Source organism: Urocitellus parryii, chromosome 10 (genome assembly GCF_045843805.1).
Source record: "Urocitellus parryii isolate mUroPar1 chromosome 10, mUroPar1.hap1, whole genome shotgun sequence".
Lineage (NCBI taxonomy): Eukaryota > Metazoa > Chordata > Mammalia > Rodentia > Sciuridae > Urocitellus > Urocitellus parryii.
In genome coordinates, this window is record NC_135540.1 from 43,524,054 (window position 1) to 43,547,739 (window position 23,686).

A 23,686-nucleotide genomic window follows, 5' to 3' on the forward strand; every position below is an offset into this window, starting at 1 on the left:
AGTGGTTGTCAGTTGAAAGAAGATTGTGAAGCAACACAGCAAGAGAGCAAGGGCAATTATTTCATAAATTTGGCTATGAAAAGGAAAAGAGTGAAAGCTGATAGGGAATTTGTAGTGCTGGGTGTTAACTTCAGATGGAAAGATTTACTATATTTCAGTGCTGAGAGAAAGAAACAGAAAAGCTTGAAGATATAAAGAGAGGAGATAAGTGAGCAGAGAACTAGAAAGAAAGGAAAGTCAAATGGCCAGGCTCCTGTATGAGACAGAGCAGGGGTTGGATATTGGGAACTGCAAGGTCACTGGGGGCACATTGGTGAAAAGTTTCTGCAGAAGATGCAGTGGCAGATGCCAGAGAGAGGTGATTCTCAGCTTTGCGTTATGGAAGATGGTGTCAGTGGGAAGTGAGGATTTATGTACCCTAAAGACCTGTTGGGGATTTGCAATGCCAGGTTCAAAGTTGATAGAGCATGACTGGGAAGGGAAGACCAGCATTTGACTTTACTGGATAACTACTTAGGACTTACATCATCGAAGTATCACAATTGCAGCCAACACCTTTGGGCATTTTTATATTCTTCTGATACCTCAGCATTCCTTCTGCAATGGTTTCCCTTCCTTCCCAGTTTGTAGTAACTAGACTGTGGGTAACATTTGGCAGATATTAATGAGTCTAACTAGACAATACTGCCTTTTGAGTTTTGTTATTGATGTTGTTTACCACATGATACCTGTGCTCCCCAGAAGACAAAGCCTGCCACTTCTCAAGCTTCATTCAAAGAAAAGAATTTCACAAGGCATCTCAGGAATCCTCCTTAGTTTTCTTGACCCTTGTCTGCAAATTTCCTTTTTATCATAGTAACCATAATAATCCATATCCAATAGAAAAGCCAAAATCAAATAACAGAAGAGGCTGAAATTTGCCTTTTCTAAAAATATCGTTGGCTAAGGTTACCTGAGAGATTATGACCTAGTTCATCACTGAATATTCATTAAGTATCTACTTTCTATGTCACCTGACCTGTTATTTTTGGTACAGATATGTTTAATCAGCTTTTTTTTTGCTGCTGTAACCAAAAGAACTGACAAAAACAATTAGAGGAGAAAAAGTTTATTTGGGGGCTCATGGTTTCAGAGGTCTCAGTTAATAGATGGCCAGCTCCATTGCTCTGGGCCTGAGGTGAGGCAGAACATCATGGTGGAAGAGTGTGGTGAAGGAATGCAGCTCAGAACATGACACTAAGAAGCAGAGAGACAATACATACCCCAAAGTCATACCCCCAACAACCCACCTCCTCCTGCCATATCCCACTTGCCTATGACCTCTGAGTTAATCTATTCAAATGGATTAATGTACTGATTAGGTTAAGGCTCTCATCGCCTAAGCACTTAACGTCTAAATTTTCTTGCATTGTCTTTATAGGACACCCAAAATCTAAACAATTACAAGATATATTCTTCTGATATACAGCATCCCAAAGAATACATATTTTATAACACATATGGGGAATTTGTCCCTAAGAGAAAAACAAAATGAATGACACAGAACATGCATATTATAGTTTAGAAATTTCTACAGCACCTAATTAGGGGGGCGGAAATTATGGATGCCTATTATGTGAACAAGAGACTCAGATAAAAGTTGAGGAGTCATAGGAAGAATTGTAACTAAAAATGACCTCAGGAGAGAAGGAAAAAAGGTGAGAATCTTTTTCAAGAAGATCAACTCCATTCAACTAGTAAGCTTTCTTTCAGTTGATTCTTTGTAGATGTCTGTGACATTTAAAATGTGACAAATATAGAGAGAAAAGATATGAATTAGAAATTGGAAGATTTGGATTCATGTTTGACCTTTGCCATTAATTGCTGAGAAAATGTAGACAGGTAATTGAGCCTCCGTTTAATTATCTATAATATGACAATAATTAAATGTGTGCCATCTACTTGCCAGAGATCAAAATGGCAAAATTTATGTGGCCCATTATTAACTATAAAACATTACTAAGAAGAAAATTATTTTTTGTGTTTATCATTGTTGTTAAGAGGTAATTATAGGGCAACAGATAAAGATATCTTGAAAATAAAAAAAGTCTAAGTAAAGAGACACCTGTCTTTGCATACATACTTGTCCCCTTCACTTATTTTAAGCTGGTCTATAGAGACCCATGAAAATATGAGATGCTGATATTTTAAAGATGGAGAGATATTTCTAAATTAGGAATACATGCATGGCTGCTTCAAATATTAATCATTAGGCAGTTATCATATTGACTAGGACCTGAAAACTCTTGTAATCCCTAACATGATTTAAAATCATAGTTAAAATATGAAATAAAAATAGACTGACCAACAGACCTAATTTTTTTCATTTCCTATTTGTTTAACTTTTTCACATTAATAGAGCCTGTAACTTACAGAAATTATTCTTTATCTCTTATCTATCTTTTCATTGATGATTCACCCATTGCAATGCCAAGAATATCCCACTTTCATACTTGGAGAACCACTGATAGGATCATAGTTGAGCAATTTCTTTGACTGATGGTGGCCATTGTAAACTATAATGTGTTTGACAAGAAGCTTCCAATAAATATACTTTTCCGAGAGAAAAATTTTGAAATACGTTAATATATTAATGTTTCCAAAGTAATACATTTGGAGCATTGTTCAGATAGCTGACACAGTCCTGTACAGCCTGATGGAGAATGGAAATGATTGTTTTACCTGAGGATTTTATGAGATCTAAAATTGTTTTACTTTAATCATGTCTCATAATTGTGCAGAATTTTGGAAATACCGTATACTCTCATAACATGGGGAAAATTCCTAAATGTCTAGATATTTAGGTGCTTTTAACCATAATTGCTATGTGGGAAAAGAAAATAATACTATATCCAGGTCTGATACAATCAAAATGCTGTATTTAGGCTGCATTCAACTTTCTTCTGGGAATCACAGAATGCTCTGTCCTATTTAACATAGCATATGGACATAGTATATACAATTATTGTAGTCTGCTTTTTCTATTAAAATGCTAATGAATAAAAAGGGATTTCATTTTTATTAAGAAGGTTAGAGGTACAAGTGTGGGAGAGTGAATTAAAAACAAACCTACTGGGAGAAGAGATAAGAATTCTCGACATCTGCATGATTCTTCCTCCCACATATCAAACTCAGAATCATGCATCCACAGGGAAGAGGGATATTAAAATACAAAAGAAAACTGAAGCCAAACTTAAAAGAGAATATCAGGAGACACCAAAAGGGTTCAATAAAAGCAAGTAATTTTCTGATTTGATTCATAAATAATATTGATATTCATAAAACCCAGAGACACACATAGTGGGTGATTTTATCTTTTGTTCTCTTCCTCATTTTAAAAATTTACTGTATTTAAGAAACATGCAACAATACCAGCGTTTTATTATTCTAGGCTTTTCTCACACATCTCTGCTTTTTTTTTTTTTTTTGCTGACTTGCCTTGGGCTAATTCAATATGCATTATTGTCTCCTTCTGCCTGCAAAGATGTTTGTGAATCTGATCCCACATGAATCTATGTCCTGAATCCATACCTTCTTTCCAGGTTTCAGTTCCATTCAGGTATTTGCAAGGATGCAGCCACTCAGACAGATACATTAGATACCCCAAATTCAACAGATGACATTACGTTTTATAATTTTTGTCAGAAAATTAGAAACTAGCACTTCTTCTAAAAATACAAATGCTTTTGTGCTGACAGTCGGCTGAATTTTTGAGAGACTTTTATTTTTCATGATCATCTCTAACAAAGGTGAAGAACATGAAAGAAATGGTGCTATTTATTCATGACAATCCTAGAGACAAAAGAAAAAAGAAGATTTTGCCAACTTGAAAGTCTCCAAAACAAGATTTGCATAAGGAAGTTTACATTTTAGAGCTAATGTACTTATAACCATTAAATAATAAAAACTCTAAAGAAATGAACAAAAGGTTTTCATATTTAAAATTACTACTTCAAAAAGTAAAATTACTGTCAAGACTTAAAACTCTTTAGTTTGAATTACTCTTTTACCCTCAAAATTGAGGATTTTTTAAAACACAATTTTTAAAAAATGAATTGTATATCCAAATGAATTGTCACATGGATGTCTTACAAATTCAAAATGTCTTCACTACGAATAGCCTTTCTTCTTACAGTATTTTAATCTCATTTCACTTTGCTGGCAGATGGTATGTAGATATAGTCTGGTTCTCAAACAAGAAAACTGAGGACTATTCTATTCTTCCCACCTCATGGCTAACTGTTCAGCAAATCTCTACTACATACAATTGCATGCTGTTACATCCTATTCACTCTGCAATTTCTTTACTGAGAAATCTCTTTAATTCATCCTCTTTCCATACAAACCTCTATAAAACCTACATCTAGCTTCTACCTCCTGACTGCTGGAGAAAACTTCATCCTGTTATGACATCTGCAGCTTGGGTATAACCTCAATGCTTCATACCCTACTTGCACTTCAGAAAAATGTGCATTTTTTTCAACATCCATTATGTTCCTTTTACACTTTCATATTTTTTCAGTATTTCCCATGTCTTTTCAGATTGTTTTTAACCTTTCTTACTTAGGATACAGAATATCCTGGTATTCTTGGGTCTTTGAAGACCAAATTAGTCATTGGCTTGCTTAGGAAATCTTTGCAAATGATATCTTTCACATTAATGTACAAACAATCTCTATCCCTCTGCAAGATACATATATACTTGTTTATTGACCAGTACATTCAGGCACTGGTATCAGTCTCTCTGATCTCATAGAACAACAACATATTTCTATTTTTGAAATTAAACAAGGTTTATGGATAGAATAAATAAGAAAACTCACAACAAAAGTATAATTTATTTGGGAATAATAGGTAAATGTTAGCATATTGAAAAATAGAGAATGATAGATGACAGTATTTTAGGAGACAAAAAGGAAAAGTTATCATTGGGGGATCATTAGAGTATGATTTTAAAGCACTGTGCTATCCCCCTTTCAGTTGTAACCATTTCAGTTGTAATCATTCTACAAGACACACACACACACACACACACACACACACACACACACACTTATATTCATCTACTTATCTCCTTTCTTATATCCTACCATGCTTTCCTATAGTGATTAGAATAGAATGATCCACAGTTAATCTGTTCCAGGTTTTCTAATTCAGATGGATTTGACCATTTGGTGAAGACTGCCCATCTTAAGTGCTCTCTCAGACTTTATCTTCATTACATCTCATTAGATATTTTTGTGCTGCCTCCTTTCTCATGGTGAAATACCATCCTGATTTCCATTTTAATTTTACTCAACTTGTTCAGAGATGCATATTTTTTGTTGGACTTGAAAAATAGATATATTTCAATATTTAACCTATTTGGAAGTAGTAGAAAATATAGCACTTATTTATTGGTAAATATAAAATTAAATGGTCCAAGGAAATGAAACCTTACATTTAAATATTGTTATACACTACCATAATAAGAAATTTTAAAAGTGCAATTATTGGGCAGTGGATCTGGTCAAATTATGTTGTTACATTGTGTGCATGAATGAATATGTAACAATAAATCCCACCATTCTGTATAATTATAATGCACCAGTAAAAATATGAGACAAAGCACAACTTATACTAAGAGCCACAGCCAAGTAATATGATGCATGGCATTTTTGGTTGAAAGGTGACGCCAGCTAGCCATTGAGATGATATGATTATGTCAAGATTTGCATTCATAAGGATATTGGACTCCTGCTGTTCACCTCAGCCTGCTATGGGACTCCTGGAGAGTTCCCATTGGTTGGGGAAGTACAGTAGGAGGGAATTCCAGGGGAGGAACTGCAGTGTGGGTCGATGGGGATTCTTCCCTGGGGCATAGGTGGTATTGGCGGCAGTTTCAAAAATAAAGTTTGTTCCTGCTTGAGTGGCTCGTGATTTTGTGCCTAGCCAGACTGCGGCAAACTTATACCTTTAGTGAAAGACACTGATTATAGGATATCTACACTTGATACATAGTTTTCCTTTTACAGTTTGTTTTTAGAATTAAATTTATAAGTAACTTAGAATTGTAAATGTAATATTCAACTTTATAAAAATAATGATTCCCAAAGTTTATTCTATAGATTTATAAATATACAGAGAGTTCTAATAAAAAAACATTGTGCTTTGACTAAATATGTACAATGGAACTTGGAGAAATAGAAAGAAATAAAGACAAGGAAGGAGGGAGGAAAAGAAGAGAGAGAGAAAGAAAGGAAGGAAGGCCAACATATTAAAACTAAAAAGATCAGCATTGTAAAGTGGTGGTTAAGAGTTGTGAAGTTTGCTTTTATGTGTCAACTTGACTGGGCTTAGGGATGTCAAAATACCTGGCAAAACATTTTTTCTGGCTGTGTGGACGTGACTATTTCCAGAAGAGATTAGTATTTGAATCAGTAGACGAAGTTAAGAAAATGCCCTCTCACTAATGTGTGGGGGCATCATCTAATTTGTTGGCAGAGAAAGGCAACAGAGAAAGGCAGAGAAAGGACAAATTCTTTCTAATTTAGCTGAGACATTGGAAGTCCTGGTTCTCTGAGACCAGGGTCCACCACCACAACTCTGTTTTAAAGGTTTTTGGACTTAGACTGAGTTACACCACTGATTCCTTGAGTCTCCAATTTACAGATTGTGAGACTTCTGGACGTTTGCAATCATATTAGCCTATTCCCATAGTAAGTTTTCTCCTGTAAACGTCTGTACATCTTTTTTCGCTTCTGTTTCTTTAGAGAATCCTGACTAATACAAGAGTAAAATCCAGGAGCCACACTCTGTCTTTGCAGTGTCAAGTCTTATAATCACTGTGAATTTGAGAAAGTCAAATTCATGCTTCTGTTTCCTCATCTTTAAAATTCAGGTAAAAATAATAGTTATGCATCATATAATAATTTTTGTTTAAAATGTTTTGTCTCAGAGAATAATTTTTTTATTAAATGTGTTAACATAGAAAAAGTTACAATATGTCTGGATTATAGTATCATTAGATATCATTGTAATTATTATTATTAAATGCAAGACTATACTTTTTATTCTTAATATAGTTCTCTATTCGAGTCCAAAAAATTATACAATATTTCTTAATTCAGAGTTGTAGTTATCTTTAACAGAAAAGAAATGGCCTTAGAAAATGTCTTTTCTGGGCTGGGAATGTAGTTCAGTAGTACAGCATTTGCCTAGCATGTGGGGAACACTGTTCTAAGCAGGAGAGATTCAGTAGTAAAAAAATACACATAAATTCATGCCTCTCTGCCTTATGGAGAATTAATTGAAGTGGGGAAAGTTGAACAGTAAAATACAGATCAATCACAGTTATATTATATTAGATATCAAGGAAAGAATATTTTAGACCATGAGACAGCAAATATTATAGCTTTGAGGTAGTTGTGGCCGGACTAGTTGTCCAGGTAGGAGCAATGACAGCAGTGTCCATGGTTGTAAGTGAGAGAGGGAGAGAGCACTAGGAAATGCCATAAAGTGGATAACAGGATCGTATAGGCTTTGCAGACCATGGAAAATATTAAGGCTGAATTCTGAGTAAATAGAAGGAACTGGAAGGTCATGAGGAGTGCCAAGATTGGGCTTACAGTTGAATAGGACATTTCTGTTTTAGGATGGATTATGATGAGTAGAGAGAAAGGTAGTCAGTGGAGGCAATTCTAGGAGGGAAGAAATCTTACTGCAAAGTGAAAGGGCTGGAGCAAAAGATCCCAATGCCTGGGGTATAGTCCCAGAAGAAGAGCGTCCAACAATTCATATACACACAAAGCACTGTCAGCATGGTCTTAATTTAGCTATAATAAAATATGCAGCATGAATAATGAATATGGATGCATAGATATTAATAATATCTATATTCTTTAGATGCATACTGATTTTATAGAGTATCATATCATTATAAATTGTCTTAATCAGTGAGTTCTAAGAGAACAATGCCTGAAGGTAGTGGACCTATAATTTTTCATTATTAAAATAAGTTTATGCTTTTACAAATGGAAAACCACAGTGCTAAAAAAGAGGATTTGACCCCCTCATGAATTTTTCCTAATTTTTGAAAAGAAGACGTGAGAAATCACCAACTTCCTAGAGTCTATCATAGATTAGCCAACATTGCCATATTTATTGCTGTCTCAAAGCTCTGTCCTTTTTATTCATTTTTCATAGATTGAAAGTGTCATGGAAGGACAGGAATACCCATGGGGACATTGGGAAGGATGGCTCAAGCATTATTGCTACTAGATCCCATTTTCCTTTATTTCTAAGTACTGGTAATTATGGATATCTTAGAATTTTCCTAAAGCAATAAAATAGTAACTTCAGAGTATATCCTTTATCCCCTTCTTCAAATATCTTTATTTCAATAAGTATATTACATAAATAAAAGGAAAGAATTTAAATTAAATACTCATATATGATTTTACATGGACATTGGAAAATGTGATTGTCACTCTTTTCAAACTGTAATTTATAATATATTGTGGACTTTTAGAATAAAAATGTATTATACAAGTGGTGCTCTCTTTATTACCTTCTAGAATTGTCATAAAATTAGCATACTAATAGTAAGTTATGCTAGAAAAGCAATGTTAATTTTTTCCCAGTTTGATAATAACTTGCAGGAAATTGATACAAGTTATTAAGTTCATAAGCAAATCATGAACCTCTTTATTATTTATACAAAGACATATAGGTATGGGGCTGTGCTTTTTTGCTACTATTTAGGTTAAATCTTGAGATCGTTTGTCAAATGAAGAAGTCACGTTTGTCTACAGTCACATTTTATATTTCCAGTCTCTACTTTCTGCTAATGTCCACTAAAGTAAATTATACTATAACTAGTATCAATATATTTCTGTTTCTTCAGGGAGTCCCTTTACCAAGGCATGTCCTCTATTTCAAGGTCAGTACATTACTCTGGTGAGTCAGTCCTCCTTAGCTTGCAAAATGTTGAAATTTGCTAAAAGCAATTCTTACATTAATTGTAACAATTCGGCCAGTTCAGATTCAAATGATCCCATCTGGATTTGCCAAATTGGACTGTGCAGAAGAAAGGGAAACTCCTTTTAAACATAGATTATATTCCACTTTGCTCTAGAAATGGCCAAAGAATACAGCTTTCTTTTCTGCTTCCTTATGGCAGTATACAGGGTAATTCTTCCTAATATGGGTTATGTTCTGTTCTTTGTCTCCTGACATTGGAAGCTTTTCTATTTGGTTGGTATTCCCATTCCATGATTACAGTAATTTATATCCACTCCTCAACTTGTCTTCTTCCAAAACTCTAGGTTAATTAGACACAAGTCTTTGTGGTAGATGAGCAACAGAGACAGCAAAGTAGAGGAAATGGTGAGTGGGAATCTGTCTACATTATTTACCAAATGGTTCAGTGTTTCCAAACAGCTAATGACTGACCAGTCATCAATCCAAATTCATTTCCAGAGAGGCATGTAAAAACTTTACTGCTTAACAGAGCTCAAAATATCCACCTGTCTCTCTGACTAAAGTGCAAGCAGAGACTATTCTGCTGATGCTGGGGATCTACTCTAATTTTTTACATCGTATACCACCATCTGATGCTAATTATATTGTTTATGTTTCTAATTCTTGTTTAAACTTGAGTTTTTTTTTCTTGTTTTAGGTTTGGGTGACTGACTATCTAGGGCAGAAAAAAAGCCAGATTGTGGGAAAATATGTGTGAGTGTATATAACTACTTGAGTGTGACTTGTGAATACATGTACAACTGTCATGAACTCTCAAAGTTCAAACTGCAAATACACTCACACCTCTTCTACACTTTACTTAACTGCTTGAGCAACTTTACTTGTAATAAATGGTAAATTTATTACTTTTTTCTTGCAAACACACATTTTGACAAGGGACAATCTGGACTTCTGGAGCCAAATGCAGAGAAGACCTGAGTCTGATTAGCTTATTGCTATCACACATTTTGCTGCTACACAGTGTGTTGCATAGACTAATTCTTTCCTTGCTTATGCTGGTTAAGCATGATCAGCTTTCTTGTAGAATTTCAAAATGTATTTGTTTCTGTGCATGAATAGAAAACCTGTTGGGTATCATGGTAGCACTTAGGTGGCAGTAAGAGTGATGTCATTGGTCTTACATTTATACCCTCTTCATCCTGGACTCGGTTTTCTCCTTCCTTCCATGTGAAATTCCAGCCTAAAAAAAAAAAAAAACCAAAAAACAAACAGTTAGGGTGATTGGCCCTCTTAAGGAATACTCTTAAAGTCATTCTAACATGATTTCCTCAGACATCCAACATATTTAATCTGTGTTTTTGAATTCATATCTAAAAACATAGTTATGCACTATAAGTGTGCTCACATATTAAACAACTAAATCCACCACCCCACTTGCATTTTTGACAATGAAATAAGAGCATTTAAATGTACTTAATACCACACATGTTGATATTTTTCCCATAATCTACATCAAAGGAAACAAATGATTATACTATTCAAATGCTTTTCTCAAGTGTTTAAGACCCACCATATATTGCACTTTCAACTCAAAATTCTAATCATATTCATACATATCTTTAATGTAATGATCTAGTCTTAAATTATTTGTGACCTATTAGATGAGAAGGGAAATGTGCAGCAAAATTGAATCCTGTCTCAAAATCCAGTAATGATTTTCTTATATATAATGCTGTGACACATTAGGCTTTTATACAAAGTGAAACCTCTATGCTGGAACCATAGACATTTAATAAAAATAAAGGAAAACCTGTTAAGGCAAATATCTTAGTAGCTAGTAATATCCTTTCACCTTTACTTGCAATTTCTCCACTTGGCACATAGAATCTCAGTGCTTTTAAGTGTTTTTATGTAGCTGGCAGGATGGATTTTTCAATATATCTTGATTCCCAGAGGCTTCATGAGTTTTGCAAACCTATGGCAAACCATAATTTGTCTAAGTGTTGTTTTCTTATATGAATACCATTATTCCATAGAGATGGACTTGCTGAGTGGACAGAGTATTGAATTTTCTTCTCTGTGGTGTACTCACAATCCAGTGTAGTTTCAAAAACTAAAATGTTGACTAAATGAAGAATAGGATAAACATTAACAGGGTAGAGAAGCCCTAGATGAGGGAGAAATAAATAGTTTCATAAACTGGATCTATGCAGCCTAAGAGGTTATATCCAAAAGCTAAAAACACCTGCTAAAGACTATTTTCTTCATTGTCTAAAGTCTTGTATTCTGGTATCAGAGTTTTTATGTTAACTTTTGTGATACACAACAGTATCTAATACATACCTGACTTAAGTATCACTTGATAAAAAGTTTACTAATGTTCCATTAGACTCAATGTGTTGATTCCTGTGGTAGATTAAATTGTGTCTTCCCAGAATTTAACAAACTTCAAGGAGAACGAGAAGAACATTTTCCCTGTGTGACCAGGAAAAGAATAGAAATATTTGTAAGCAGCAGTATGATGTTTTCTAGAAGCAACTCTAATATTTCAGTGACTATAGAACATAGGTTTGAAAGCACATGATGTGGATAGGTCTGTATGTGTGTGTGCATGTGTGTGTATGCGTGTGTGTGTGTGTGTGTGTGTGTGTGTGTGTGTGCTGGAGTTATTCATTGTACATCATCATTTGTGAACTCAGTCCTTTGGTAACTATTGTCTCCATCTTACTACAAAAATCACACTTAGAAAGATCTGTGGCCTACTTTTGGAAGTGTTAATATCTCTTCTGCTAGAATCTCTTCCACTTATTTTCCACTTGCTAATGTGTAGTCATTTGGTTACATCTAATACAGGATGGGAAAATTCTCCAATTTTGTCCAGGGAGAAACAATAAACAGTTTGAGTTTACCATTTGCAGATTGGAAGAGTCCCATTCTTTAAAGTCCCTCAGCAAAACACCTAACAATAATTTCCTTCTGAATTCACAAATGTAGGTTTTTAATAGAGACAAAGGGTCATTGGCCATTTCCTCTAGAAAAATCAAATAAAACTCTAAACCTTCTGCTTAAGAAGTCAACATGAATTAGCTAAAAGTGAATTATCAGCTTATTGTTTTTGAATCCATGGAAAAGTATTTTCTCTCTCAGCTCCAAATCTTCCTGATAACCCAAGTATGTGAAAAAAAGAACATTCTTTTGTTTCCTGAAGTATTCTATTTTCATTTTAAGTAAACTTCATTGTCTACTACAGAAGACTTTTTGACTCAGAAGGAGAATATTAATTTTAAGGGAAAAAGCAATATATGTTCCCTTTGTGCAGAGGGTGAGAATGCAGATAAATAGGAAAGCCATTTTGTTAAATAGTTCTCTAGACTTTTGTAATCTCAGCAAAGCAGGAACAAAGCTTTTATTTCATAATGAATGAGCATCAGAATATGGGAACATTGTATATAATAAATGTTATTTGAGTAATGCTATATGAAAAACTTTATCTGGTTTCAAAGACAGTGTGAGAATCATCTTCCTGTAGGGAAGTGATAAGAAAATGGGTATTCTCTAGTATTTGCTCTCTTTTGATTGTAACAGACTTTGCTACAGAAGGGACAGGGCTTCGATTTATACTAAAACATATCTTGAGGTTACAGTTAAAGAATTCAGGAATGCTTGTAAGGAAATGTGAGTGTATTCTTTGTGAATTGCTTTTTGCCTAGGATCCATATTAATTTTAAATACAGTGCACAGATCCATTTGGAAAAAAAAATCACCTTTGGCATATCTCTTTAGGCAATGATGGCTAGAGCAGTTCATTTTATAATTTTAGTAATTATAATTTTAGTAAAATGTCTTCAGATTGTTATAATTAGAAATACTAGTGATGAGATTTAATTACAAAATAAGATACGATAAATATTTTATTTAAAACACATATAGAACTTAGAGATTTCATTTGAGATATTTTAAGTCATTTGCTAATAGTAATCAGTTGCTTAATAATTTTTCTGTAGGACACAGGCATAGATGTTCTCTCTAGCCTCTGGAAATTCTTTCTGTTCTACACTCTTGAATATTGATTTTAGAAATAGATGTATAGCCTAGGATCTGGTTATACTCTATATTAAAAACAGCATGTTTCTAACTATAGATTAACATGTCATTGAAGTTAATGTTAGCAGCTACCATGTTTTGAGAACTGCAACTAAGCACAGTACCAAAAACTAGGCACAGATAACCTTAGGGATTAAGGACTATTTAGTTCAACTTTATGAGAAATGAGGAACTGAAAATCTATTTGCTAACGTCCAAAAAAAAAAAATTAATCAGAAAGGGGTTAAATTCCATGTCTGTCTCACTCCACATTCCTTTCTCAGTCTAACATACCAACAAAACAAAAAGATATTACCACCACCTTAAAATATTAGAAGCAACAAAAGAAGTTGAAGTCAAACAAACATGGTTCTACTTATTGAGGACTGAGAATCAAACTCTTTGATGTTAAGAACTGAGCAATCTAAAGCATTCCTTTGTATCATTCCTTATTTGGTAACACTACCAACTTTTCCCATGCAATGACTTTGCTTGTGTATTTTCTTATCTGAAATGCTTTCCCTACTTTGCCTGGTAAACTCCCACATTTTTGTTTGTTTGTTTGTTTGTTTCTTCACTCTTTATTTTAATGCTTGAATATTTAAATGCTCCTATTATGTTCTCCTTGAAGTTTGTATCTGTTAGAAAATCAATACATTATTGTTCCTTATTTAAATGTTCATTTTCCCTACTGGAATGTGAGTTCCTTTAGGAGCTCCTCAGTACCTTTAACAATTGTTGCTCATGGTGGGTGTGTTAATACATAGGTGACAAATACCTCTCATTTATACAGACTTAAGAGGTAGTGGAGAAAATGCTATAATGTGTGAGTCATTTAACTGAACCCCTATTTTCAATTCCGTAGATTGAGAATGTTGGCCTAGGTAACTTTCAATATTTTCTTTTTCTAAATCTATTTGTCTGATAGACCTAAGGGTTGTGTTTTTACTGTCAGTAGGAAGCATATATAGGATCAACTTAGATAAGACTTTTTACTGTATTTCCTCATTTCTTCTATTTCCACTGCATCAAACAATATAAGAACTCATGTCTTCTCTATCATGATAAAAATAAAATGTCTACAAATATAGGAAAAGAAGAATAATTTTCTTCATGAATGCTGACTTCCTTTTGCTGTAACAATTGAGATTCCATCAATATATAATAAACTTTCTATCATAAATATACATGTATACAGTTGGTATTCACTATAAAGGCTTATTGTAAGCAATGAAAATTATTATTTATAGTGATATGATTGCACCTAGAAATAAGCTAGATCAGGACTGCCATTGTCATTGAAACTCTATAAGTTTACATTTTTTTTTGTTATTCTCTGGCTCTAAGAGATTGGAAAAATTATTTAAAACAAAGGACCTAATAACAAACAAACAACAACAACAACAACAACAACAACAACAAAAACCTAAGGACTTATTTGATATTAACTGATTCAACTGATACAGTTTTTTATTTTAAAAATATCCAGTTATTTTATTTAAAAAGAGTTCTATGATTTAAAAATTACATTATTTAGATAAAAATATTAAGTGGTTCCAGTCTATCATTTTAAGAATTTCCTTTAGAATCATATTAGAATCATTTGGTTTAAGAAGAATGAACAGTAAAAATTACATATCATTCATTTTGTCAATAAAAATGTTTCTATTATAGCTCACCTGACACATATGAAGCAGAAAATAATTCCACCTATGTTACCTAAAGTAAATAAGCCATAGTCACTTGTTATGTACTCATCTAAAACAATTGATATCAGGAGATCTTGGGCAAGAAGTGAAAGCTGTGAAAATGTGCTTCTTGTCCGGCCAGAGTCATGTATTAAACACATTCAATAATTATTTTCCCCAAGCCTCATATGATTTCAGATGTCAAAGTTCTTTCCTGTTTCTATGATGTCAAATCTTCAGTGCTAACAAGTTCATAAATTTGTGAGCAGAAACACGTTAATGCTTCCACAGTGTGTCTGCAAGCCTATGAGAAAAGGTTTTTAGTCAAAGGTCAATTTGTCCAGAATGTGCTGCCAAGGCAACTTCAGATGCTGATTCTCACTTGAACCAAGTGGATGCATGAAGATCTGTAAAGTAGAATGCAAAGTACACTAAAGATACTTCATATGTGGTTTCTATTACCTACCTAATAGAGTGTTCAGAGTAGGTACTGATATGAGTGTAATAATGGAAATATCTCCTTAAATTAGCATAAATAAAACATAAAAAATGTTAAGCTGCATGATATGGGCACCCATGGGCCAAAAATAGTCTTCAATAGATTTCTAAAGTGGCCCTTATCAAGAGTGTTTATAGCACCATATAGGCATATTAGTGACTTTAGTTTTAAAATCCAAAAGCTTTGGTTAATATAACTGTGTATATTCAAAGCAGAACTCAGTGTCTAAAAGCTGGTCAATAAACATTTTAGTACTGCTCTCTTCCAGTGATCTGAATTCAATAATGTTACCTCTCTAGAAGCTGCAAAATGGAAAGTGAAAGAATGATTTATGAAGCTTGGCTATGCATCGCCAGATAAGAAAGCTTTAACTGATGCTTACTGGATTCTCTTTAATGAAGTACAAGTTGCCAAAATAAGTTTAGGTAAATGAAGCTTCAGTCACATTATGTTTTAGTGGAAAAAAATGATAGACATAGCCCAGCAGATGGAGGTTAATACAGAAAGATGGTGTCAAACAATGTAATACAGGTAACGGCACAAAGACAGAGCAGGTGCATCAGTGTTATTACTATAAACAGTTCATAATACCACAACACATTCATGGAATCTATTCAAATTAAGCACAGCAGCTTTCTTTGTTTAAGTTGTCACTTAGGAGGCATACAGATCATATTTCTGAACCATCAATTTCTTTCAAGTGAAAGCTCTTACATTCAGTATCTGCTCCCATTTAGATGGGACTGTTAACCTCAAGACCTTTAGCATTTTGTCTTTTCAATAATTTCTTAAGGCCATATCTGAATACTATGTCAAAAATGTTACTTTCAGGACTACTATTTAAATGAACTGTCACACCTTCACATCTCTGATTTTCTCGGTTGGAATGCAAGCTAGAAGCCTGAATGCAATGGGTTGAGAGAACTCAGCTGTGTCACTTCAGCAAACAATGAGAATGGGTCTGGAAATCGAAGATGGAGTTTGTGATTTCAGTTCAAGAAGGTCTGGAGGTTGGCTTTGCTTGAAAGGAATAATTGCCTTACATCCATCCTGGAATCCTTTTGTGTAGAATGCTGGCAGCCCACCACTACACTACAAGCAGACAAGGATGAAAGGAGGGAGTTAATTGCTCTGTGACAATTGATATCAAACTTACCTAACAAATAAATACTGAATTTATCTTAGTCATTAAATGCCCACAGTTCTAGATTTCCTTTTATGTATAATTATAAGGAAAACACATTTTTTAAAAAATTTATTGGATCTTTTTAGTTATACACGACAGTAAAATCCATTTGGACATAATTATAAAAGCATGGAATATATCTTGTTCTCATTCAGTCCCCAGTACCTCGCCTCCCGGCTGCCACTCACTCCATGCTCCATTCCCTCTATTGATCTTTCTGCCATTTACCCAGTTATTTTTTAAAATTAATTTCTGTGGCTGTACACAATGGTAAGCTTTACTGTGGTATATTCATATATGTACCTAGGCAAGTTATATCAAATTCATTCCATTATCTTTCCTTTTCCTATCTCCACTCCCTTCCCTTTATTCCCCTTTGTCTAATGTTCACCATCTCTAACAATTAGGAAAACACATTTTAAAAATAAGTACAAAAAACTACACACACACACACACGCACACACACACACACACACACATATTCTGAGATAAAAAAATACCACTCAATTCAAACAAGGTATATTGTATTGTACAACCATCATGTGAAAATATCTACACTTTCATTACTGACCTTGAATAGAGAACTTACTTTGTTAAAAACTTATCTGCACACTGAGTAGTATGGATCACTCTTCCCTAAATGATTTGAGAGCAAACTTCCAAAAAAAAAAAAGTTGCCAGATTTTTGTAAGAAGTATGCAGCTATATTTTTGAAGAAATTAAGTTGTATGTATGATGGACTGTACACTGTTAATTATTATATTTTAAAACCTTTTGCTGTACATTTTCTTTGTATTAGATTGTGTGATTTTGACTTCTTTATACTTTTCTCTACCTTTCTTTCTTCCTTCTTTCTTTCTTCATTACTCATCAGTGAGCCTAGGAAAGCAGTCAACCCCAGGCAGTCTCCATCCTCAACTACATATTTAGAAGCTGGGATTAGAGCCTCCAGATCTTTTTCTCATGAGTTGAAGTAAAGATTAGTTGGGAAATATTATAAATGGTAATTTGGGTCTGAACTTATCTACAAATGCCCTCATGATAGAGCAAAAATAGACCATTCGTGAATCAGACATTGCTTGTAGCCAATAGATGCGAGGTAACAGGCCATCTGGACACGAATAAGCAAAGTAGTTCAGAATGTTTCCTTTTCAAGATAATATATTAGGGGAAAGTACAATATCTCTAAAAAAGTACAATAGCTCTAAGAAGGAACAGTTGGCAGCACATAAACATTCCACCACCCTCTCCTATTTCCCATTTTAGAAGCCCTTGACCCAGTTAAATCTTAATTTGTTAATTACAGGTATGGAGCATTTTCTACAATGATTTTTCCACTAAATTATTTACAGGATCAAGACACAGACTGCATCATAAGATAAAGAGGAAAAAAGTCCTCCAGCAGGGTGAGTCTGGGTCACAGCACCATTTTCCCAGGCTCCTACTGTACTTTTCGGAGACATTTAATAAGGCCCAGTTACCTATAAACCCTCTTTAATAATATTGTACAAACAGCTCATGACTGGCCTCATTGCCATCAATTTGTGCATCCCAATTCCAAATCACTGCTGTTTACAATGCGGAGCCCAACATTATAAAATTTCTTTGAAACAGTCCTCAATGTCCCCCCCACCCTGACTTTTTGTTGTGAGAGCCACATGGTTCTATACCTGCCAATCACCCCTGTTTCCACAGTTCCTTACCTTCTCTCATTCCAGTGCCCTCTTTGCCTTGGTGCAGGAGAGTTTCACAGTGGCCAGCTCCCCAGGGCACCTGTTTTTCCTCCTGTGGTTCTGCCCCTTCCTTGAGCTCACCAAGTTCTCCTGGGCTCTGGGATTTCAATGATGCTCTTGCTTTTTACAGAATGAGTCACTTTCTTCATCAAGTGAACTCCTGCTTATCTGTCTGGTCTTAGCTTGAACATGACTTCCCTTTCTTTCACAAACCAGACAAGGGTAGCCCTTTCCTGCATCCTCACAACAATCCTAAGAATTGCTGTTTCTACATTTCTAAAACATTTGTCTTCTCCACTTAATTTTAAACTTCTTACTGATAAGGGATAAACATTTACCATACTCACAGATGCATTCTTTTTGTCCTATCTACCCTTTGGGTATTATAAGCAGTGGTTGAAGGAGTGAAGGAATGAATGGATGTGGAGAAGACTGATTAAAATATTCTTGATGTGTATTGCCACTTTGCTTTCTAAACTTCTTAAAACTCGATTTATACTTTGCTTACGTAATTGGAAATCTCCATTAACTTGTACACTTAACTTCATTGACTATGTTTATATTCTTATAGAATTTTTATTTATGGAATCAATTGAATTTTATATAGCTTAAGATCAGTTAAAAACCTCTACATTCTCAATTTCCTTGATCATTAATGGTATTGATATTTTTCATATGCTTGTTATTAATTTATCTGCTTATGTCCATAGTGTGTTTGAAATTTTAATCATCAAATGATTTTATGTCTACTTGTTAAGATTATCATCCTTTCATTATCAGTTTCTTAAGAAAATTTCACACAGCTTATTTTTATTTTTTAAATAGATTTTATTTTAGAGCAGTTTTAAGTTTATAGAAAATTTTAGCAGAAAATATACAGAATTCCCTTGTATTCCCTCATCCCTGCCACCCCCAGTTTTCTGTATTTTTATCGTCTTGCATTGATGTGGCACATTTGTTTCAATTGATGAACCACTATAAAAACATCATTATCAACTAAGGTGTGTAGTTTACCTTGGGGCTAAATAAGTTTTGCCAACTACTTAATGTCATGTGTTCACTATTATCATACCATACCGAATAGTTTCACAGCCTGGAAAATCCCCTGTGTTCCACCTATTCATCTCTTTCCTTTTCCTCAACTCTAAACTTTGGTTGCGCAGCAGGTAGAACAGAGGACTCTAGACTAGATATTTGCCTTTCTCCATTTTATTTTGTTTATACTTTTATTTGGAATATGAAATATTCAATATTTTATATGGTGAAATATACCATGTAAGAGTTTCTTTTCATATACTGAATAGTTAAATTTAATAAGACATCCCAACAGATACAAAATAATTTTATCCTATTTATTTATTAACATAAGTTCCCTAATTAGAAAATAAACAGCTTGAGAAAAGAACTGGTTATAATCTTCAAAGTATGTCTTTGAGAACCAAGAAGGAATAAATATCTTAGAAGAAACTTTAATTCAATCTTCTGAGCCACGCTGACTGAAAAAATCCAAAAGAGTTTTTTATAATAGCAATAATACTGAATGTAAAGATATTCAAGGTTAAAGGCTTCTGAAAATTTCTTCCAGGGAGGATGTAAAATAAAAAGTGCTTTTCCTGTCTACTAACTTACATTTTCTGATTTTGCCATGATGACTGCTTTAGTCAGCTTTGTGTTACTGTAACAAAATATCTAACACAAGCTACTTATGAAATAAAAAATTTATTTTGCTTCATGGTTCTCAAGGTTCAAGTCCAAGATTGGAGAGATCTATTGCTTAGGTTCTCTTAATGAGGATATCAGACAGCAATGGTGGGGGCATGTGCTATAGTGACTGGTCACATCTCAAGCCAGCAAGCAGAGAAAGAGAAATGAAGAGAAAAGGAGCCCCCAGTCCTCTCCAAGGGCACTGAGGATCCTCATAACCTAAGGACTTCCCATTAAACTCCTCTTTTCTAGTTCCCCAGGATCTCTTACTACCACTAACCCAGAGACCAAAACTTTATATTTATATTCTAAGCTTTGCATATGAAGTATTCCCTAAAGACTCATGTGTTGAAGTCTTGGTCCCCAGTGAAGCAACGTTCAGAAGTGAGAATATCAGGAAATGAGTGGATCACAAAGAAAATGCCCTCTTCAATGGATTAATCCACTGGGGAAGTCAGTTGATAGCTTTACTGTGAAGTGGTAGAAACTGTAGGAGGTGAGTCCCTGGAGGCAGGTCTTTGGTGACTATATTTTGTTCCCTGCCACTTCCTCCCTCTCTCTGTCTGCTTCCCAGCTTTCATAAACTGACCAGTTTTCCCCTGCCATTTCCTCTGCCATGGTTCTGCCTCACCACAGACCCAGAAACAATGGATCCAGGAGACCATGAACTGAAATATCTAGAACCATAAGCCAAAATAAATCTTTCCTCCTTTAAGTTGTTTTTCTCAGGTATTTTGTTTACAAAGTGCAATGCTGACTCATACATGGGGCACTACCCTATTCAAGCCACAGCAATAACTTTGGTGCCTTTTCTTTGGAATATCTAAGACCTGTCTGCTTGTGTCTTTATTCTCATCAGATGCTTGGCTTTATTATCATTTCATGTATGTGCCTGTCTTTATTGCTACCTTGCTAAAGTAAGATCTTCTTGAAGACCGAGTTTTGGCAAATTCAAGTTTGCTTCTTTTATCTTCCTTAGCACAGATTTGACATAGAGCAAGTCCTCGATTCCTTAATTTCTCTATCTGACAAAATAAATATATTAAAACTATAAAAGCAAATTTTGAAATACTGTAAGCATGGAATAAATTTTATTTTCAGTCATTAGCATTCTCTCAAAATAGTCATCTAACCTCTTGAAATGCATTTTTCAACTTCTTAAGAAAAAGCATGTAAAAAGAGGCAATTATAAACAAAGCAGGAGTATTTAGGAGAGAATTCTAAATTCATTATTTAAGAAATTATGCTTTCACCATTATATTTCTACCTAGCAGTTTTGCTTCTTTCAAACTCATTAAATTGTTAGTGGCAGCTTGATTAGCCAACATAAAAGGGTCCCCACTCATCTTGGAAAGTATGATAATCATATTAAAAGGACATCGTAGTTCTGAATTTTACTGTTCATACAGGAATTGCTATAATGCATACCTCTAGAGATTTTTCCTTATCTCTCCAGAGGAATAAACATGCAAAATACATTTTATTGTTTTATCTATGTATCTATCTTTACATGCATGTAATAGCTTCTCCATATTGAGTACTTACAATAGACACTAGGCTAAATGGTTTTTATATGACTCCATCAGATTCCCAATACAAATCTATCAAGTAGAATTGTTTCTTTTCTCATTTTATAGATGAGAAAGTCAAAGTGCAGAGAGAACAAGTTACCCAATGCCACAAGGATAAATAAAATAGTAAAACAAGGGTTCCAAATGCACAATGTCAAATTCAAATACCTTTACAGACAACTCTGCATTTGTCTAAAATACTTTGAATGAATGTCCAGCACACATTCAGACTTAAGGGCACTGCTGAATGAACTATGGTTAATAGACCAAATCTGTAGTATGTGGAGTGAAAATCTTTATTTTAGTTGCATGGGATGAAAGTTTTAAGTAAGTCATTGATAAGGTTGTAATATTATGTATGCATTTTCTTATTTTTTCTACATATTAAACATTTTCCCTTTGGTCACATCTCTCTTAATACTTTTATAGGGTTTTATTTTAATTGCTATTAACTATAAATATGGATCATGGAGTGAGATTTCCTCCTGGCTTGTATCTCTACTTTGCTAGACATTAACTTTTGTCTTTGGGCAAGTTGCTTTACCTGTGTATGCTTTGTTCCCCATATCTATGTAAAAAGAGTAACAGTATTATACACCTTGTAATTTTTTGAGATTAATTTAGTTTCTACATGTAAAACCCTTATAACATTGCCATTAAAAAATTCAACAAATCTAAGCTATTTTTTGTTTTTATCCCCAAATAACCAAGTCCTATTTTTAACTATGTATAGCTGTGTGGGAGAAAGAAAAGATGGAGAATGAAAAAGGGAAAGAATAAACAAAAATTGAACAGGAAGTTGTAACAGAAAAATACAATCCTTCAGGGGGACCACAAAGCCACAGATTTTATTTATTTTTTTGCTGGTGTTGTGGATGAAGCCCAGGGCCTTGCACAGACTATATAAATGCTACCATCAGTACACATGTCACTTGTAAATTTGCTGCTGTTGTTGCTGAATAATTGTTTCTTTTTTCAAAGTGTCCTTATCTTCCAGAAGTGGTTCTCTACCAGGACAAAGTTGGGATTTGTAGCTTCTATCTGTGGCTTGGCTGGCAAGTATGCCCAGGTGAGAGTTACTGCAAACTCTCAGTAGTGATTCACCATTTCTGTGATGGTTATTTATTTCAGTGTCCTTTCAGGACTTCCTGGCAGAATTTGTTTCCCCAATAACTTTAGGAAATTCCATTCTGCTTCTCTGTGATTTTTATTTTACCTCTGAAGTCTCCTGCTCTATGCACTCTCAGAATTTATCAAATGTCCTGAGGGGGAACACAGTCATGCTTCTGAATGCCATCAATTTCCCCACTGTCACCCACTTGGCTGGGGTAGCCAATGGTTTTGCTGTTTGAAACCCTGTCTTCCCTGGAAATCTAGATTCTCAGTTGTTATCCTGGCTTAGAATTATAAAGTGACCCATGGGAAAGCTAGGAGTCCTCAGGTGCTTTTCTGCAATGTTACTTCATCTAGTTATTCTTTCCATCATGGCCTCTGTTGTTCATAGAGCATCTGCCTACCAACTCTAACCAATCTACTAAATTTAATTGTTTTAAGTTAACAGAGATGTATTTTGGCCAAGTATTTTGATTGTCTCTATAGCTTAGTTTGTTTATATATATATATATATATATATATATATATATATATATATATGACTAAATATATATGTAAATTAAATAGATCTCTCTCTCTCTCTCTCTCTCTCTATATATATATATATATATATATATATATATATATATATTACATAAGGCTAATTAGAATACCTGTCTCATAAAACTATTGGGGAGAATTGGAAGGGATATATATGAAATGTTCACACTAGTGCTTTGTATGTAGTAAAGGAAGGGCAAGAGCTATTTTCAATTATTACTGATGACTTCACAAGATGGGAAATCAGATTGTTCTTGTGCATACCAAATTATCTTTATTTAATATACTAATTTGAAATTGCTTTTGATTTTAATAAATTAGATTTTCCTGATAGTTTTTAACCATATTAGACTTGCTGTCCCCACTCTTGTAGGAATCAATTTTAACGACCCATTTACTCACTTGAAATGAAATACATAAATAATATAATTTACATCTAAATGCAATCACAGAAAAAAGTTATAATACTCTAAATTAAATACAAATATAAAATAAAAGAGAAGTGATTGGTGATAAATTAATGTGAATTTCAATATAAACGTAATTTGGCATGAGTACATGAAAAAAAA